Source organism: Nansenia antarctica (genome assembly GCF_963989245.1).
Source record: "Nansenia antarctica genome assembly, chromosome: 6".
NCBI classification, from domain to species: Eukaryota; Metazoa; Chordata; class Actinopteri; order Argentiniformes; family Microstomatidae; genus Nansenia; species Nansenia antarctica.
In genome coordinates this window covers 9,763,039-9,778,994 of record NC_137676.1, presented here as the reverse complement: position 1 = coordinate 9,778,994, position 15,956 = coordinate 9,763,039, and positions in this window count along the sequence as shown.

Sequence of the window (15,956 nt, the reverse complement as noted above, 5' to 3'; positions counted from 1 at the left end):
GATAGGCCTAGCCTATCAGAAGGCAAGGTAAGAGCGATACTCAAACCCCCTTTGGCTCGATAGCACCCCCAGAGGCAAGATCCTCCATCCTGTAACTTTAGTATTTATCGCCCCTTTGGGGGACGGACAACCTATAACATGTATGACCTGATACAAGTGATCAATCAATCAATTAATCAATCAATTAATCAATTAACCGATTAATAAATCAATCAATCAATAGGTCAATGGTCTTCACTTAAAGTGATTTTGAGATAGTGATGTTTACAGTCTCCCTTACCAGTAGCCTACGGAAAACGAGAACAGTGAGTCCAAACCACAAATTATAACTATTTAGTGATCGTTAAACTGTTGTTTATTATATTGAATGGGTACTTTAAAACTTCAAGTTGTGTCTTATGAAAAAAAACGAAAAACAGTTATTGTTGACACAATAAGTTTCACTTTCATTTTCGAGCCCTTCGAGTCTGCGACTGGTTTATGGTTAGACTGGCTTGTGTCACTAATCAATCAAGGGTGTTAGTGCTGAACTGGAACAAAGGTGGGACTGGGCACTCAACGCGACCTTCCTTCCACGACTTGAGTTAACCACCCGAATAATCAGTCAGGGTGGTGTCAGTGACAACAGCAAACCACCAGAGGGAGCTCTTACCACAGATAACTGGGCATACAGCAGGCCAGGCCCCAAACAGAGCTACTGGGGACAAGATTGTAATATTATTTAAGGTATTAACAGCTAGAACTGTGTTTTCATGTTACACAGTAGAACTGTGTTCAGATTACTGACAATGCAACCGTTTCCCGTTCCTTGGAAAAAGCTTTTGTTAGCGAGGTCAAGGGAAAGTGACAAGGAAAGGGAAGATTGTAGATAATCCCAACGCCTGTCTTGAACCAAGAGTAGGACATTGCTTTATTTCATGATTGGATTCCCAAAAGGCTACACTACATTTGGACAAATCTGCTCCTGTGTGTGTGTGTGTGTGTGTGTGTGTGTGTGTGTGTGTGTGTGTGTGTGTGTGTGTGTGTGTGTGTGTGTGTGTGTGTGTGTGTGTGTGCGTGTGTGTGTGTGTGTGTGTGAAATGTTTTCCTTCCAGTTATAACATAGACCCATCTTAGCCCCACACGAGCTCGTATTCATGTTATACTTTCATGTGGGTTTTGTGTGATTAGCCAGATGAACATTTAAAATTAATGTGAGATCACATGGGGCTAGTTTTAACCCTGTGCGCTGTCGTCGTAACTGGCCCTCCCAGCACCGTGCGACATGCGCTTCAACTCTGGCCAGTCAGTAGAACTCAGGTCTAGTCATCAAGCGCACATACATACAACGGTGCTCTGTATAAGTCCAACGAGCGAGTTCGCAGTCTAATCGGCGCTCTATAGCCTACTGCAGTTGCATTTATTTTTTGGGTGGCTCAAAGTTCGTCTCTTGGAGAACTTTCAATTGGATTAGGTGAAAGATAACGGTGCGTTCCGCGGAGCACCGACACTTTTCTCGCTACCGTAGCAGTTCAACTTCGTTCATGCTGAAGACTCCGTGATAACGTTTATAAGGTAAAGTAGCCTACAGTTTTCGTCCAGGAAATCTTACTGGAAACACATTAATTTTGCTTTGATTACCTGTTTGCAAACAATCACACTTGTGAAGTAGCGACTTGACAGTGATGGATGTCAGATAACGTCGTTGGCATGAAACTGCACACAGCCATGTGTGCGCGCTGGGAAAGCTGCACTGACTAAAGTAACACATTTCCAAAAATGAGAGAAATGGGTTTAATCTGGTTACAGTGTTGAAGTTGATAATCGCAATAATCTCAGTCACACTTAGTCAAACTGATATTACATTCTTCCGAGATAAGTGACCGAACAACTCACAATCAAATTTAGATCTACATTTGTTTAATAGCCTTCTTCTTCTTTTCTTTAAAAAAAACAAAAAAACAACTTTTACTCGGACATCATTGAGATATGAATTTGATCGGATGTGGCTCTGATTTTATTACTCAACTGGAAACAGCTGTTAGGCAATCAATCAATTTGGACATTGACATATTTATCAGGTTATGGAAAGAGGGAGAGTCCATTATGACTGTTGCAGTGTTCTTCTACCACATTAGAGAATGGGGTTTGCCTGTTACATTATTGGTAATCTCACAGAGCCAAGACACTGCCTCTGAATATTGCTTATACAGTCTGGGTCGGGACTACGCAGACAGAGGCTGCACTTGTCTGAGCCAGTGTCCCGTCTGCTCCACGTGTAGGAGTTGATTAACGATGACGCACACGGGAGCATGAAACGCAGTCTCCTATCTGAGTGCTTAAAGCGATATTGGATGTAATTTGCGTATGTTGTTCCACTTCATGTTCAGCTGATTTATACTGACGTATGAACTAGCCAGCCAACACACAACACTGTCACCTGACACATGTCAGATGACCCCCCCCCCCCATGAGAGTATCAATGTGACCCCCCCCCCCCCCCCCATAAACAATCAAAATGATCTATACCCCCCCCCCCCCCATGTGTAATTTGAACCCTGCATATTCATCTGCTGTTATTGGAGAGATAACTTGGCTATAGTGAGGTCCTACTGTCATTACATTGTCGACATTTCAGTTGTTGCCACTTGCCATTGGTTGACACAGGTTGAATCTCTGGAACTGAATTACAATGGATTGTCTGTGTAGCAGAGGTGATTTGGAAGCACAATCTTGTGATGAGTAGCCCTGCTGGGCATACAGGTCTCAGACAGAGCTACTCAGCACAAGAGCATGATTCCGAACCACTTCTCCTACATAAAGACTAGCTAGGCCTAGAAACAGCCTGTCCTCCCTTTATCAGAAGATTATTGTGCAGCTTTCAAACTGCCTCTCCTACGGCTACCAGTGTTGATACAGGATCACATGCTATGATTTCAGCTGTGTGTTTGTGTGTGTGTGTGTGTGTGTGTGTGTGTGCACATAGGCTAGCCTAGGTGAGGCTTAGCTATGATTTCAGCTGTGGTGGGGTTAGACTACGTGAGGCTTTGTCTAAGATCCACACAGCTCCTGTTCCGCACCTAATAAACCCTACAGAGTCTGTTCTTTCATGGTGCACCCCACCCCTGTTCTGTTCTGGCTTGCACCCCATCGCACCGCACCCCACCCCTGTTCTGTTCTGGCTTGCACCCTACTGTACCGCACCCATGTCCTACTCTGCCACCCCCACCCCACCCGCCCCCCCGGTCTGCTCTCATCTGTTTTCACTTGTTTCACTGTAGCCTACTGTCAACCCACACACATACCGTCAACAAAGCCAGACGGCTCTGTCTTTGATTTAGGGATATTATTTAGGCATATTATTTGTTCTTGGTTTATATATTTTTGTTCAGCGAAGGGCAGCTTTCTGAAGGTGTGATGTGACCTTGTTGGGGAGGGCGCATACTTCAGTAAAAGGGTGGAGGATTGAAACACTGCATTAGGCCATGAATCTTTTATCTATCCATCCATCTAGCCATTTCACTTTATAACTCATTGCTCTCCTCCCTTCTCTCTCTCTAATCTATCACTCCTCTTTCACACTCCCTCTCTCTCTTTCTCTTTCCCTCTCCCTCTCTCCACTGGTTCAACTTCTCCAAATCTATACATTCTTGAATAGCTGACCATCTGCTTGTCTAAGTGCCTTGTCCATGAGCACAATATCAGATTACCCTCGTCAGATCACTGGACGTGGACGTGGAGGATGAAGAGGGGGGTTATAGAAGGAACACAATAGTCCTGTTCCCTCAGAGAGAGGGAGGGAGGGGGGGGGGGGGGGGAGAGGGGAGGGGGGAGGGAGAGAGAGCTAGAGGTACAATCACTAAGTGTTCCAGGAGATTGAAGAAGTGAAACATTGAGGTCCATCAAACATGTCTCATGTTTTATTGAGTCAAATCTGTGTGTCTTGTCTTGGCCTATCCAGAGCGAAAGAGAGAGCAAGCTTCCACAAACACCACCAATCCTAAAACCCGACAAGTGTGTTACACAGTGCCTCTCACTATAGGTCAAGTTTGCGTGTAGCTGGCATGAACAGATATCAAACCCTCCAGGCACTAGGACCCCACGGACAGACAGACAGACGGACAGACAGAAGGACACCATCAACAACTGCAGCTGCCATCTGGGCCCAGCTTTATGAGCGATGGCTTCAGTATAGACTCTATAGAGCTATTAATACAGGCTATAGAAGTAAGGCTGTCATCTAGCCAGGATACGTTGACAGGGTGATTTGATTGATAACTGTCAAATGTTACTGTCAACTGTCAAACAACTTTCCCCTTCTAACTCTGTGAGAAGGAGGCTGCTAGGCTTGGCTGAGCTGAGCGGTGCTCCCTCTGAAATAGGATGCCGCCCGGGGGCTCTCTGTATAAGGGGACAGTCAAGTGTCACTTGTATCAGAGAGAAAATATCTTCTGAGTTGTGTTGCCATTATCATGCCCGCGGATTCTTCCTCCTTCTAGCACGACGACTGCCAACGGACCCAGGCCTGAGCATACATTACTTTTTCCTGCTATGACTGGTGGATAGTTGATTCACTTGCTTAGTCAAACATTGATTGTAAGTCGCTTTGAAATAAGGCGTCTGCTAAATGCGAAACATTTAAATGTAAATGGACGTGTGACGGGCGGGGTTTGAGCCCGGTCTCCCATGTGGAAGACTCAAGCGTCTACCATGAGGCCAAGAGGATTTCCTCAAGGTCCAAAGGCGACCCTCTGGGGTTTACATAGGCCTATCTCTGGCCTTATCACAAGAGTGTGGTAAAACACAAAGTAGTTGAAGAAGGGTGGAGGTATTTGAGGCGTTTCTCACATCAGTCACCCCTTAAGCAGCTGCTATTGCCCCCATGGTACATTCCTAAACTGGGGCGTAGGGTTGTGGGAGAGGACGATCTGCTGGTGTGTGTGTGTGTGTGTGTGTGTGTGTGTGTGTGTGTGTGTGTGTGTGTGTGTGTGTGTGTGTGTGTGTGTGGGGGGGGGGGGTTCATAGGAGTTTTGTATTGTATTAAAAACCATCTGTTTTGATTTGTTAGGATGTCACAAGAACAGGTACTTTTTGGTCCATACTCCACACTGTAGCCTAGGCTTCGCTTACCACTGTCCCACTCCTATTCATCAAAACAGTTCACAGTAAGTTAGCAACAAAAGTAGTTTGGACGTGTGTAGTTCCTCTGTCATTCAGAACGTGATGCTACTCTTTCCCCCCTCTTGATTTAAATATGTCCGTAAATAATTGAATAAATCCTGGATGGACATCTGGACGTGTTGTAGCCAACTCCTGGTACTGAGGAACGTGTGGTTTTACACACAAAAGAACAAAAAAGGGCCAACCCGAACCATACTGTGCTGACTTGTTTCACATGGTCCTTTCCAGCACTGTTTCAGCAAATATGGTGGACGTGTAACCAGGCCAGCCTGGCTGACACAGCTCAGCTTGGTTCAGCTCTGTAGTGTAAATCAGGACTCCAGGGGTAGAGTACAATACAGTTGGACAGATACAGAGGCCAGGTCAAAATGCCCACCCAGTAGGTGTTGTTCATTAGCACTAACATGTGAATGTCTCTCTCTCTCTCTCTGTCTCTCTGTCCCTGTCTCTCTCTCGGTCCCCCCCCCCCCCCCCCCCCCCCCCCCCCTCCCTCAGTCTTGCCAGTCACAGCGTGTGTCCTGTGCCATTGGTAAACCTCTCTGAGGCTGTGCCCGGTAGACTGGCAGCCTAATGAATGCCCCCTTTTCATTAGTGGGTAAGCCTTAGCCGCTGAGCTGTGTTGTGCTCAGCCATGATAAGCCTCTCCATCTCCTGATTCTCCACCCTGCTGATCCCACTACTGCCGACAGGGATAATCCCATGGCCCTTTTCGCTCGCTCCATGTTTCAGTGTCAATCAAGTTTGAAGTTTTCATTGACTACAATTCTGCAGTTTTTGTGGGTTGTCCTAGATGAAAGGACTCGTCCCCCTAGAGCTCTCCCTCCTTACATTTACATTTACATTTTTGGCATTTAGCAGACGCCTTATTCCAAAGCGACTTAAAATCTATACATTTGACTAAGCAAGTGAATCATCAATTCACCAGTCGGAGCAGGAAGTAGTCGAGTAGACGAGTAGTCTAGCTCAGGCCAGGGGCCATTGGCATTTTTTTTCTTTTCTTTTATAGGGGGTATAGGGGGAAACAGGTGTCTCAAAAGGCACAGTGCTGGGGTGCAGTCGATGTCTCAAGAGGAGCAGTTAAGGTGTAACCTGAAGAGATGGGTCTTCAGTCTCCGGCGGAAGAGGGGGAGTGACTCTGCACTTCTGACAGCCGTGGGAATCATTCTCCCCCCCCCCCCCCCCTGAACAGTTGCCTTATGAAATCCATATGAGCTGTAACTGTAAGTGTTTTGCTCAGCAGAAAAGTCCTCTGTTATACTATACCAATCCAGACCAGTCTCTGATATGTGTTGCTGTTGCGCCTTCCAAGTCTAGCAGCCCACATCCAGCCTCTAGCAGCCCCCACCCCTACCCAGCCTCTAGCAGCCCCCACCCCTACCCAGCCTCTAGCAGCCCCCACCCCTACCCAGCCTCTAGCAGCCGCAATCCCCTATCCAGCCTCCAGCAGCCCCCACCCCCTATCCAGCCACGATCAGCCCCCACCCCTACCCAGCCTCTAGCAGCCCCCACCCTACATCCAGCCTCTAGCAGCCCCACCCTACATCCAGCCTCTAGCAGCCCCCACCCTACATCCAGCCTCTAGCAGCCCCCACCCTACATCCAGCCTCTAGCAGCCCCCACCCTACATCCAGCCACTATCAGCACCCACCCCCTATCCAGCCTCTATCAGCCCCCATCCTACATCCAGCCTCTAGCAGCCCCCACCCTACATCCAGCTCTAGCAGCCCCCACCCTACATGCAGCCTCTAGCAGCCCCCATCCCCCACCCAGCCTCTAGCAGCCCCCAGCCCCCACCCAGCCTCTAGCAGCCCCCAGCCTCCATCAGCCTCTAGCAGCCCCCACCCTACATTGAGCCTCTAGCAGCCCCCACCCTACATCCAGCCTCTAGCAGCCCCCACCCTACATTGAGCCTCTAGCAGCCCCCACCCTACATTGAGCCTCTAGCAGCCCCAGCCTACATGCAGCCTCTAGCAGCCCCCACCTACATGCAGCCTCTAGCAGCCCCCATCCCCCACCCAGCCTCTAGCAGCCCCCACCCTACATTGAGCCTCTAGCAGCCCCCACCCTACATTGAGCCTCTAGCAGCCCCACCCTACATTGAGCTCCAGCAGCCCCCATCCCCCACCCAGCCTCCAGCAGCCCCCCGCCCTATCCAGCCTGTGGCAGCCCCCACCCCCCATCCAGACTGTTCAGCCCCCACTCCATGCAGCCTCTCCCCTCAGCCCCCTGCAGCCACCCCACAGCCCCGAACGGACAGTTGCCTGAGGTCCCAGCTGAGCTATGCCAGCCATCTATCCACATCACAGCTGTACAGCATTCCCTTTCTAAAGCACAGGCCCACAGAGTCTTGTGAAGTGTCAGTCTGTCTGGACTGGGCTTGATGTGACTTTGGCACACTATTATACAGTATAGTATGAAGCCATATTCACAGAGAGACGAATATGCTGTATATATTAACGTATTTTGTGTGGCATATCTTTCAAGTGTGACAGTGTGGTTCGAACCTACCAAAAGGGGGTCTTACATGGAAGCCTCTACCATTTCGCCAAGAGGACATCCTCAAGGTCCGATGGTGACACTAATGGGAGTCTGGACCTGGACCTGTGTAGCTGAGGTGGTTTAGAAATCACATTCTCGTGATGACCTCTTCAAGAGAGTGTGATTTCTAAACACCTCAGCTTCCCCAGGTCAAGACCAGACTCCCATTAGTGCATGGTTTACAGAACAGTAGCCTAGTTAATGTCAGAGGTAAAAATACAGCTCTCAGGTTGGGATTCAGCCTCGTTATTGAGGTTGAATAAACCACTATGGTCAATGAAAGAACAAAAATATTTAAATACTGTATGTCAAGAGGTTTTTTGTGGGAACCTGGTTGATCAAACAGGATGCCTCCAAGCATCGGACCCCCACTGCCAATCGGCTTAGAGAGAGAGAGACAGAGACACACACACACACACACACACACACACACACACACACACACACATCAGCTTCTCACAGAGGCTGCGTCCCAACAGTATTTTCTCTGTTTCTGGCATCCTCTCTCCTCGCTTCCTTACAGTGCCTTGCAAAAGTATTCACCCCCTTGGCTTTTTACCTATTTATTACATTACAACCTGTAATTTAAACATTTTTTTATAATAATTTTATTTGATGAATCTGCACAAAATAGTGTTAGTTTTAAATGAAATGAGAAATATATATAAAAAAAGAATAAAAAAAAATAAAGAACTGAAAATTGGCATGTTTATAATGTATTCACCCCCTTTGTTATGAAGCCCCTAAAACTTCTGGTGCAAGAGGCACCACCAACCAAACACTGCATGAAGACCAAGGAACTCTCCAAACAAGTCAGAGACAAAGTTGTTGAGAAGTACAAGTCAGGGTTGGGTTATAAAAAAATATCCAAATCTCTGATGATCCCCAGGAGCACCATCAATTCCATCATAATCAAATGGAAAGAACATGGCACCACAACAAACCTGCCAAGAGAGGGCCGCCCACCAAAACTCACGGACGGGGCAAGGGGGGCATTAATCAGAGAGGCAGCACAGAGACCAAAGGTAACCCTGGAGGAGCTGCAGAGTTCCACAGCAGAGACTGGAGTATCTGTCCATAGGACCACAATTAGCCGTACACTCCATAGAGCTGGGCTTTATCGAAGAGTGGCCAGAAGAAAGCCATTACTTTCAGCTAAAAATAAGAAAGCACGTTTTGAGTTTGCAAAAAGGCATGTCGGAGACTCCCAAAATGTATGGAGGAAGGTGCTCTGGTCAGATGAGACTAAAATGTAACTTTTTGGCCATCAAGGAAAACGCTATGTCTGGCGCACACCCAACACATCCCATCACCCCAAGAACACCATCCCCACAGTGAAACATGGTGGTGGCAGCATCATGCTGTGGGGCTGTTTTTCAGCAACAGGGACTGGGAAACTGGTCCGAGTCGAGGGAAAGATGGATGGTGCTTAATACAGGGATATTCTTGAGCAAAACCTGTACCAGTCTGTAAGTGATTTGAGACTAGGATGGAGGTTCACCTTCCAGCAGGACAACGACCCCAAGCATACTGCTAAAGCAATTTTTTTATAACCCAACCCTGACTTGTACTTCTCAACAACTTTGTCTCTGACTTGTTTGGAGAGTTCCTTGGTCTTCATGGCAGTGTTTGGTTGGTGGTGCCTCTTGCTTAGGTGTTGCAGCCTCTGGGGCTTTTCAGAAAAGGTGTGTACTGTATGGGAGGTACCGAAGCTCTTCCCCTCCTATGTGTATTGAGTGTGTAAGGAGGCAAGGAGAGGGAGGATGCAAGGAGTCAAGGAGAGACTGTTGGGGCGCACCCCATGTCTGTGTCTCCTCTTCATTAGTGGGAAAGGGATTTGGGGGCTAGTCTGGCTAGATCCCTGATAGGGGATCACCAATAATCTCCTTATTCCTTAGACGATAGAATTGGGGAGCAGTATGCCACCCCCCCCCCCCCCCCCCCCCCACACACACACACACACACACACACACACACACACACACACACACACACACACACACACACACACACACACACACAAAAGGTAACACACTTAGCATGCTCTGAAAGAAAAGTAATTGGCTTCCTACAGTAAACTGGATAATTATGAACGATATGGATGCAGTGTTCTAGAATGTCCACATGCCTATTATCGGGGTCCTCCCTGTTTTAATGGTTGTGTGTGCGCGCAGTAATGTCGTTCATTCAGACCCCACATTTTACAGGCCAAACTAAGGCTCTGTAGGTAGGAGCAGGGTTGAGAGGATTTCATGGAAAGCATGAATTCATTGATATACTGTGCTCTTGAGCTATTGCATTGTAATAGTATGTCATTACATGTATTAGGCCTACACACACATACACAGTACTAGAATGGTATGTACTATTCTGCATTGTATCCCTTCAGTTAGCTTTCCTAAAGGTTTGATTTCCTCTGATGACATTAAAGCAGAAGATGCTTAGTCTTCTTATTTACCCACAGATTTATCTGTCTGACTGTATTGAACCTGAAAAGTGGCTTTAAATTACTCTTTCTCTCTCTCTCTCTCTCTCTCTTTCTTTCTCTCTCTCTCTCTCTCTCTCTCTCTCTCTCTCTCTCTCTCTCTCTCTCTCTCTCTCTCTCTCTCTCTCTCTCTCTCTCTCTCTCTCTCTCTCTCTCTCTCTCTCTCTCTCTCTCTCTCTCTCTCCCTCTCTCCCCCTTCCCTGTGAGACAAATGACGAATGCCTTCTGCCATGCTTTCCTACTTAGTGGGCTCAGGGACCGAGCGATCAATGTTTCATCAAACCGGGGTGAAGGCATCTGAATGCTTCCAAGCTGAACTCTGTAATTAGCCGGAGCATCTTGGCCCAGCATTCTAGAACGCAGTTTGTTCTAATTCTATCGTCAGCAAAGAGGAAATCATTTAAATGGTTTGTTTTGACCATCGCAAGCGAATCTGGTTGGACTTTCAGTAATTCAATTGGATGTCAGTAACTCACGCAGGCACACGCCACGAACAAATACACACACACACACACACACAGATCCACTTGGCAGTATGTGAAGCTGTGGAAGACAGTGGCAGGCAAGACATCAACGAGGTAGCTCTAGACGTATATCATACTGTAGCTTATCATGGCCTCGTGTGTGTGTGTGTGTGTGTGTGTGTGTGTGTGCGCGCGCGCGCGTGTGTGCTTGCGTCTGTGGCTGTTGTAGCCATAGATGACCATATATAGCCTAAATCAAGGGCAGATTTGGTGAGCTTTTAGTAGGATCGTAGCTTGTTGACACAGTAGTTGGAACATGGCGTAATAGAACGGAGCCTTTCTGTCTACCTGTGGCTCCTCTGGGTGACTCACACCTCTCTGAGCCCCCAGCATCATGACCTCAACCCAGTCATTACCAGCCATTAGCCCTGCTCACCAACATCCAGTCATTACCAACCATTAGCCCTGCTCACCAACATTTACTACAGACCTGTGTCTAATAAACTGTCTGAGGAGGTATCTAACCAGTCTCATGTGACAGAATCTAGCTTTATTGTCTTTTATTGTTAAAACCAAACACAATCGCTTCCATATCAACACACTGTCCTACCACGTTTACGTACGATAAAGGCTTTTTAATACATCATGACTGCGATCATTTTATAGGAAGGAATGTTTTTTTGTTTTTTTAAGAGATATAGTGGATATAGTGTTTTTTGGAAGAATCTCTTACCCGCGGTATCTTCATTGGTTAGTAGCACACAGTAGCTTCATACAACCCTCCCTCTGTGTCAACAGCGTTCTCCAAGCCCAAGAGGTACTCTTCCCCTTTCGGTGTTGACACAGATGAGGCCCCGGCGTTGCCCCCCTCCCCCCCGTCGGCCCCAGCGCCGGCCACTCTGCAGGCAGCCCTGAGGAGTTGTTATTGTTTTAATATTGCGTTTTGCGCTGAAAGAGTATGATGGCAATTTGAGAAGGAGCAACAGGGGCCCAAACGTTGGCTGTGTTTGAAGGGGGAGGTCTAGGCAGACAGGCGTGGACGTATGTACACACCGTCTTTCAGTTAGTTGTTTCTCCTGACACAGTCTTCTGGCCAGGTCTGTTTGTCTAGCTGCTGATTACACCCCCCCCCCACACACACACACACTCCATCTACGCCCTTCCCTCTCTCTCCCTCACACACACACACACACACACACACACACACACACACACCCCAAAAGTTTCTGCCTTTGTGACATGACAAACATCGAACCCGTTTTCCTCATCTCTCACAGGCATGCCCAAAGGCTGTCCCCCCTCCCACCCTCTCTCCGTCCCTCTATCCTTGTCTCTCTCTTTAGGATCTTTTTCTTTTCTTTCCTGGTGTCCACAGTTTGACCCTAGTGACCTTGACACATGTGCATGTAATGGCTGAACCAATCACAGTGGCCCTCAGGGCATGCCGAACCAATCATGATGGTGCCCAGGGCAGGCTGAACCAATCAATAAGGTTCTCAGGGTCCAGTTTCAGATGTCTCTGCATACTAAGTGACTTGAACTGCACAGCATTAGCATGAATAGAGGGACTTCACCATGAACCAGGGCGGGTAGCATCACTGATGGATCAGTAAGCAGAGAGTGTTCTGTCTGTCCTGTCCGTCCGTCCTGACTGTTCTGTCTGTCGTGTGTGCGACATACTCCTTATGAAGCAAGTACATGTGACATACAGTACTCCTCATGACATTAGCTGCTTATAAAGTGTGTAAATGTAGCATCATCTTCATGAAGCATGACATAAGCTCCTTATAAAGCATCTAGGCAGATTTATCGCAGATGTATATTGTTGTAGACCATTACGGTATAGCTAATAATTTCTGTATGTATGTGGACTGTAGTATACGGTATAAATATTGATCTGTATAGACTATTACTGTATAAGGTTTTATCATTGTAGACCATTATAGATTAAGGGTTTATCATTGTAGATCATTACAGTATTAGGATTTCTTAAAGACCTCATCAACAAGCCTATGGAAGTCATATTTCATGACAAATGAGTACAAGAGTATTGACATGAAGGGAGCTGTGGTTCCCCGAAGGCTGTTCATGAACATTGACCTTTTACTTATAGATTACCAATATATTGAATTAGTTTCAGCTTGGTAGTCTTGGGAGGAAGAGGAGGTGGAGGAAAGAAGGAGGGAGGAGGAGGTGGAAGAGGTCAGGGAGGTGGACTAGTAGGAGGAGGATGAGGTGGAGGTGGAGATGGAGTAGGAAGTTTCTTTGGTAATAAAGGGACATAGTTCTAGCTGGCTGACTGACTGACTGACTGATTAACTGACTGACTGAATTAATTATTTATGAGATAGATTTATGGGATTGATTCTGGTGTTCTTTCATGTTGGTGTTCACAGTGCTTTCACGCTCTGGTTAAATCCTCTGGAGCCTACTGCCGTCCCAGTCTCTCTCTCTCTCTCTCTCTCTCTCTCTCTCTCTCTCTCTCTCTCTCTCTCTCTCTTTCTCACCCTCTCTCGTGTGATTAATCATTTATGCGGTCCCCAGGTGTCCCTCCTGTTTACAGTCTGCCCCTAGGCGTGTGGCTGCTCCCACTCCCTCAGGTTATCTTGGTTATGACCAAGGCCAGTTAACATCCAAACCAGTCTCTTTCTTCATCTCCAATCTCTCTATCTCTCTCTCTCCGCTCCCCCATCCCTCATCCCTCTCGCCAGGCTTCATTGAGATTGGCTCAATTAAAGGAGCGGTGGGGTTCCTCTAAGCCATCATCCGTGTTAGTGTAGGGTCTATGACTGTGACCTTGTCCAACAAAGGCTGTTCTAATACTCAAGGCTGCAGCCCCTCCAACATGGGCTAACACTACAGTAACTGCCCAAGGACAACATCTAGTTAAAGGTCCAGAATGGAACATTCAATCTAACTGAATTTCCCCATGATGGCCAAAAGTGGCAGATTTCCGACAAATGTACGATCCTTTAAGTCGTTGTTTGTATGAACAAGCTTTGTTTGTATGAACATACTATGTACAGTGCATTATTCAATTATTTTGCGATTATTTAAGTGGTGGTTGTTTGTTTTCCTTTTGTTCTGTGACAGTGACGGTTATCCACCCTACTCAAGGAGCAGCTTGTATACGCTGCATCTCCGTAGCTAAAAGTGTTTACTCAGTTGAGCACACATACTTTTTTTTGCTTGTTTGGCCATTAACAGTTGTCAGTAAAACTACAGATGTTCTTCTTGTGATCTTTGTCCATGTTATTGTATTTCATTATCTGCAAATAAAAGAAGACTAAAGGTCTTAGGTTAGTATCGATCGTCTACAGGGAGCAGAGATTTCTATAGGGGTCTGTCAGTGATGGATATTAGTTAGGGTCTGGTCCTCTCCTCCATCCGAGGGGTCTATCCTGTGTTTAACCCCTCGTAACCCTCTACATTGTCCTCCGGTCACTGCCGGACACCTCTGCCTTTCAACACAGCAAGCTCTCCTCATCAATCATGAATGATGGATTTTTCTGTTCTGGATTGGAGAAGGGAGTGTGTGTGTGTGTGTGTGTGTGTGTGTGTGTGTGTGTGTGTGTGTGTGTGTGTGTGTGTGTGTGTGTGTGTGTGTGTGTGTGGGGGTGGCAGGGGTACGCGCCTGTTTTTGTGTGTGTGGGTGTGCGCATCTGCTTTTGTGTGGGTTGGTGTGTGTGTATGTCAGTGCGTGTGTGTGTGTGTCTGCTTGAGTAAGAGAGAGTGAGCACACTCTATTAACCATTTTGACAATTGAAGACCTCCCACTCTTAAAGCCCCACCGCCACCACCACCCCACCCCTCCTCATCCCCCGGTGTGCCAGGGAAAACAAAGGCGTGTCTCAGAGGGGGGTGGCCATTCTCTTCTAAACGAAGCTGCCTGTCAGACGGGCGCATGACATATGGACAGAAGGCCAGGGCACATCCCACCTGCCTGCCTGCACACACACACAATCCTCCTTTCTGGAAGCAGCCTCTCTCTCTTTCTTTCTCTCCCTCTCTCTCTCTCTCTCTCTCTCTCTCTCTCTCTCTCTCTCTCTCTCTCTCTCTCTCTCTCTCTCTTCACACACAATCCTCTTTCTCTTGCTGGCTTGCACACTCTTCCTTTTCTTTCATAAATCTGACACACACAAAACCCTACCCCTTTTAGATTTGATGAATTAAAAGAAGTAAAGAATGAATTGAATAAGATAATAAGTATTCCTTATTGTATAAGTATGAATGGTCTTCCACAGCATCTTTTCAATATCAGAACAGTTTTGTTAGTGTGGGAGGTATTGTAAATGAAGAGCTTGTCTTTTCATATAGCTGTTCTTTGGAAGTTTTCCTGTCAATTAAAACCTTGAGGAGGTCAAGTGCAGTGGATATTGTGGCTGCAGTGTGTGTGTGTGTGTGTGTGTGGTGTGTGTGTGTGTGTGTTCAGCCCCTCCAGTCTCTCCAGTGTGGCATGCTACTCGACCGTGTGAGTGAATTATAACTCCCATGCAAAGGGTCATGGTCCCACGTGTGTTGAATATTAGTACAGTATAGAATATAGTAGCTAGACCCCAGTGGAGGCTGAAGGGCGGGCTCATTGTAATACATGGAATGGAATGAGCAATGGTATCTAACACGGGCTTCACGATTTCTACCTCCACCAGCCTCCACTGGTACACATTACAGATTATAATCAAATGTCATAGATAGTGTGCCTCATAGTGTGCAGAAGGTGGTAAAGAGGAGATTCATCTGTTCATTCATCCGATGAGAGTGAATGTGAAGACCCAACCCTCAGATCTCTCCTCAGTAGTGGTACACACTTGAGAGTCAGGGTCCTAGTTCTTCATTTTGGTATGCACTAGTTTTTCGTAGGCACTTGTTTTGGTGTCTTAGTTTTGGTAGCTTGACTACTGTGGCTGGTAGACATTATAGAAATGATTTCCTTGCTAGGAGAGCAATCAGTAGCGCTGGCTATGGTGTCTGGTCCCAGTGTGAAGGGAGGATATGGAAACGTTTGACACAGCAAGCAGGACCTCCAACCGTTCACACAGATTATATCTGCATGACTCCCCTGGCAACTGATGAAACGTGTGTGTGTGTGTGTGTGTGTGTGTGTTTCTGTGCATGCGTGTGTGTGCGTGCACAATTAAAGTAACAGTCTGTATGTACACCCTGTGTTTTGACCAATCAGCACCTAGTAATCAGCCCGATTGTTTTCTTTTGTTGTGTTTTGGCTTGAATATCGACCCAACTACAGAGAGAGAGCAGAGATGGAAGACTTTGTTCCAATATTCACACTACCTTCTAGAATGAAGCAATTT